The 5,652-nt window shown below is 37.5% G+C and overlaps 1 pseudogene across 1 annotated transcript; it reads right to left on the bottom strand.

Moving 5' to 3' along the window:
- Positions 1 to 4,383: 4,383 nt before the first annotated feature.
- LOC147621781 (ferredoxin pseudogene) lies at positions 4,384 to 5,295 on the bottom strand (annotated as a pseudogene). Its single transcript, XR_015269600.1, has one exon. The product of XR_015269600.1 is annotated as a ferredoxin pseudogene (transcript).
- Positions 5,296 to 5,652: the final 357 nt, after the last annotated feature.

Below are 5,652 nucleotides of genomic sequence, written 5' to 3'. Positions count from 1 at the left end.
CCAAGTGCCTATAGATTCAATGTTGAAGGATATAAAGGTTAGCATATGAATACATCCAAGTGCCTATAAATGCACTGAAGGATATAAAGGTTAGCATATGAATACATCCAAGTGCCTATAGATGCACTGAAGGATACAAAAGCTAGCATATGAATACATCAAGATTCTTTTTATGAAAGTTAGCATCATATGAATACATCCAAGTGCCTATAGATTCAATGAAGGATTAAGATGGCATAGAAGTTAGGATACAACAATATATCACATTGGTTGTTTGTAGATTCAAAGTAACTCCATTTTCTTCAAAGATGGAAGAATAGAAAATAACCTAGGGAATATTGTACAGAGAAATAAAATCTCTTTGATGACCTTTTTCTCATGGAGAATTTGTTACCCTTTTTTCTTTTTTAAATTATGAATATTTGTATTGTTTTCATGATGTCATGTACTTTCTTGACTGGACATGAAAATTTAATTCAAAAAAATTATAAGATATATATATTAAAGGTATTTTTGTGGGTTATATAAATTCTTATACGTAATGCTTCATTATGAAAGAGATTTCTTAAAGTAATTAATTTGAGTTGTATAAATACATATACATATTATTTTCATAAGGACGAGGAGATTATAGAGAACTTTTCAAAAAATATAGTTTGATCCATCAAAAATGGATTGTGACACCATTTGGGAATTCTTTAAAATGTAAAATTTGCATGCTACATTTATTGTTGCATATTGAAGCAGTTAAGAAATTTTAATTTTGGAAATGGGTATTTATATAATAAAATGTTGTTTAATGAGTATTTTTATTTCCATACTATAGTCCAAAAAACAATGTTCAGCAATAAAATGCTTTTCTTGTGGTTTTCCAAGAATGAGAGCATATAGTATAATACCCCATGGAGTAAAAGACGTGTATGAGATGCATGATAAATTGAGATGTATCACACGATAATGTTGTACGCTATATGAATAGTTCTTGTAATCATCCCCGAAAAACAAATGTGTATTGAATCTTGGAGTCAACTTTACCACCTTGGATTCAAGATGTTGATAGTATATCTACCATTTGAAGATAATTTATGGGGATAACAACCTATTCTATGAGAGACTTAAAGGTGGATGAATTGTTATTTAGTGGTCTATGACTATATATAATATATAAAATGATTTTTATACTTTATTTCATTTTGAAACAACATATAGATTAAGATATTTTATTTAAAGACACTCTATGGATAGCAAACTTTTATGAGAGAATTAACTGTAGATAAAGAATTTCTAGTAGTTTGGCTACAATTGATATGTATGCTTGGTTTTTTCTAGAATGTCTCTTGTGAAACAAGTGAAAGAAGTAAAAGGATAAAATAGGTGAAATAATATAGTGTTTAATATAATCTCAGTGATAATCTCTCTCTCTCTCTCTCTCTCTCTCTCTCTCACACACACACACACACACACACACACACACACACACACACACACACACACACACACACACACAATAGTATTGTACTTTCTCGATTAGTGTCAAATGTGTTCATTCTCAGTTAGTGTCAAATGATGTGCAAAAGTCTAAAAATATATATAAAGCTCCTCTCCTTTATGTGCAACTGTGAAAATGTAGTGTCCCCTCATTACATCATAAGCCTCATTAAATGTATACCTTGCATATAGCGCAAAGCCTTTATCTCATTTATGTCATTGAAGTATGTTGCTACTACTTAGCCCAAAAGCTTGGCCATTAGATGCCCAATGCATTCGGTGTAATAACTCTATAGATTCATAGGGACCAAAAGCTTGGCCATTAGATGCCCAATGCATTTGGTGTAATAACTCTATAGATTCATAGGGACCCCTACCTGGTTGATAGGTGTGATGTTGTTCTCCCATAAGGATGGTTCTCCCATAAGGATGTAGGAACATCTTATATATTGGGAATTATTTATCACGATAATGATTGTTGCAGATGGTGCAAGGGGTGGGTGGCCTAATGAGGTCCACTACTCCCAAAACAATATGTTGTGGTAGCTATCATCCAAACAACTTTCAATGGTCACGACATCCTTGCCCTTTACAATTGATCATGCATTGCGTTTCTGTGTACTCTTTGAATTTTCTTCTTTTGGACCTCTAGTTCTAGTCCTTTAGCCTTTTCACTCAAGAGCTACAGCAACCTTTGGGACTTGTGCTTTAGACTCTTTGGGAGGTGGCTTTGAGGTTGAAGCTTGAGCTTTTTGCTTCTTTACTTTCTTTTAGATATTTCCTTGGCAACTATCCTCAACTTGGCATGGAGCCTTGTGATAGCATTAAGGAGGACTGTATAAATAAGTCCTCCTTGTACGCTTAACAAGTTAAGGCTCACCAAAGTGGCTAATGATGTGGCCACTAAGGTGATTATCACTTTGTTAGGACAATCCTTGAAAAAGCACGATTGAATCCACACTTGAACACGTGCTTCTGTATGGAATGACATTGGGATTTGGCACTGTATTCAGGGATGGAGTTGGGATACTTGGTGGAACAACCACTTTATGATGAGAACACTCAACAACACAATGCAGACAACAACTTTATGATGAGGACACTCAACAACACAATGCATGCCCTTACAAATGATAAAGAAGTGGCTTGCATGACATGTTATTAAAGTCTCTTGCCCTTTGTTGCCCCATAGCTTCGAACAAGGAGGCATAGTTACTCTAGATATCTATATAAATTGTATTGCTCATATTCATGACTCATAGCTCTCCTATTCTTGACTCTCGGAGTCCATTGGCAATGTCATCGAGTACTATTATACTGGTACAATCTCAAGAGGAACCAACTAGAGTAGTAATATTGGAGGTGGCAGTATGTACATACCTCTTGACATAAGGTTCTGATAAATGGGCAGTGGATTATGCGTCCATTGAGAAGCATTTGGTATGGGCGGTAATGCTGGTGATTGCTCTAACACTAGGAGTATAGTTTATGGTGTCAAATTTTCCTAATACCAACGAACGACTTGTATCATGGTTCCTATGACACTGGATCAAAATGTTGTTGTCTAGGCCTTAACAGTGGACACCAAATGTATTGTGGCGTCCAATTGACATGGTTTGACCACTTCCTGAGGAAACGAACCTTGAGGTTCATGGTTATGCTCCCCTTTACTAGAGCTTCATCCAAAAATATGGTGATTAAATGCCACTTTCATGAAGTTTATGGTGCTATTTATCGATAGTGAATCTAGACTCAAAAGACTGCTCTTGTTTCTAAGTGTTCCATTGTTCCTCCACTCATATTTGCATTTAGTTGGCTCATTTCATCCCAAAAGTCCTCGCTTGAGGTGGATCTGAAAGAGTATCACCTTCTTAACAGAGAAGCGTTCTATTTCGTGTTGGTCATTTGCGAGTTTGAGAAAGTGTGGTTTGATGCTTTACTAAGGTCGCCTATGATATCGTTTTCAACAATTAGTTTAAATTGGGTTCGCATCAAAAGTTTTACCCTAGTAAAATGGCATCTATTGCTTTCTAAAGTAGACCAAAAATTGATTTCAAATGCATCTATTTTGTCCAAGCAACAAAAATGTTTTTTTTTTCACAATTTACAAAATAACATGAGAAGCAACTTAAAGCATATTAAAACCTAACTTGCATGACACAAACATTCATGAGTTGGATCATTTTAAAAAATAAGATAAAGAAGCAACCGAGAGCATATTAAAATCTAGCTTGCATGACAAACATCCATGCGTTGAATCATTTTACAAAAAAATGTAGTAAAAGCACCGAGTTACTAAATTAGTGTATCAAAAATATAAAATTATTGACCATTAGTTGCTCTCTCAAAAATGTATAATTATTGACCATTAGTTGCCCTTTGTGTATGTGATGTGTACGTAGTATTAAACTAGACTCCAAGGTCTAGTAGTATTATTAAAGTGCTATAGCATAATATTTTAGAGTGAGAACTAATTTCTTTTTTTTGGTTTTGATTTCCAAGGCTTTTTAATAAGTGCCCACTTCAACAAAGGGTTTTCAAAGGATTCTCATGATGACCATCATTAGCGAAAAAAATTTGAGTGAACTTGACAAGAATCCTTTTCACCATGGTTGAAGGATTCATGGTTAAATGCCCACTTCAAAGGATTTTCATGACCATTATTTGTGAAAAAAATTTGACATTCATCCAAAGTAAATGTAAATTATATAGTGTAATTTGGGCGCACATCAATGTTGTAATTTTAGTCGAAAACATCGATGAAATTATTATTAATAATACGTCATACAAAATCACAAAAGTAAGGACCTGCTTCCAGTAAAATTACAAAATTTTACTCGAAGACATCCATGAAATTATTAATTTAACATTCATCCATTAAAACCATGTAAATGATATAATCGGTTAGGACGTGTACTTCATACCCAAAAAAAAAATTCCTAGAAGAAATCCATGTGGGAATGTCACATACATCTAGTTTGGATGAAACAGGTACACAGTAGAACATGTGCATGATCAGAAGGGGGGGATGATGTTGAATAACACCATCCATTCAACTAACAACGTGATTACCAAAGCCATTCAAATAGCAGGTTAATTATACAGCGCTGGAAAGATAATCAATCCAGTGGAACATCACTTGCGAGATAATTACCGTCTGAAAAACATGCAATAACCCTAGTCGTTTCGTTATTCCTGCAAGAAACAGGTGAGAGGCCTGCTGCAGACAGATTGCCGGCCCGGGCGGACGGGCCTAGATTTGGTCCTCTGCATGGGTCTGGATGGTGAGGTCGGAGGTGGCGTAGGCGACGCAGGTGAGGACCAGGCCCATGCCCATCTGCTCCTCGTCTAGGAAGGACTGGTCCGTCTGGTCCACCGTGCCCTCCAGGATCTTGGCCGCGCACGTCGAGCAGGCCCCCGCCCGGCAGGAATACGGCAAGTCCACGCCCGCCTCCTCACCCGCGTCCAGGATGTACTTGTCGCTCGGCACCTCCACCACCGTGATCACGCCCCCCGGCGTCACGAACTTCACCTTGAACACATCCCCCGCCGCTGCAGCCGCCCTTACTCGCCCCATGGAGGGCGACACGCCGAAGCAGAGGCTTACATTCGGCAGAGGCTTGACGATAGGTCGCGACGTTGTTGAGAGACCTCGTCCAAGCGGGATGGAAAAAGAGGCGAAGCTGGAGAAACAGGAGATTGCGGGAGCGGAGGAGGCAGCCATAGCGATCACAGAGCTCTCAGGGAGGGTTAGGGGTTTCCTGCACGGCAGAGAGAGAGGGAAGCGCACGTCTCCCCACGTGCCTTTGTTAAGACAATTTAAAGGTTTTATAGAACCCCGATCCCAGGAAGCGGTTTTCTGTCTGCCCCACCTCTGGTTTTTCGGCGTTTTAATGTCGGCCACCGCACAGGTGGAACGTTGGGGCACCGTCCACTTTCTTTTTAAAATAGAGATTTGAAATTTTTATTTTTCAACCTATTTCTGAAAGCTCTACTATATGTCGGTTTTTTATAACTCAAATATATGAAAAATTGCTCCTTGAATTAAGGCTACTTAAAATATCAGCCAGTTTTTCTTATATATGCCTAAACGTTTTTTTTGTGAGTTTAATTAATTTCACAAGGATATGCTTTTAAAAAAAGGTTTCAGAAATTCAAAGAATA

This window comes from Cibotium barometz, chromosome 29, assembly GCF_041138505.1.
Source record: "Cibotium barometz isolate CiBa-2024 chromosome 29, ASM4113850v1, whole genome shotgun sequence".
NCBI lineage: Eukaryota > Viridiplantae > Streptophyta > Polypodiopsida > Cyatheales > Cibotiaceae > Cibotium > Cibotium barometz.
The sequence above is the reverse complement of the archived record's forward strand: the minus strand, read 5'-3'. Positions and strand labels throughout refer to the sequence as shown.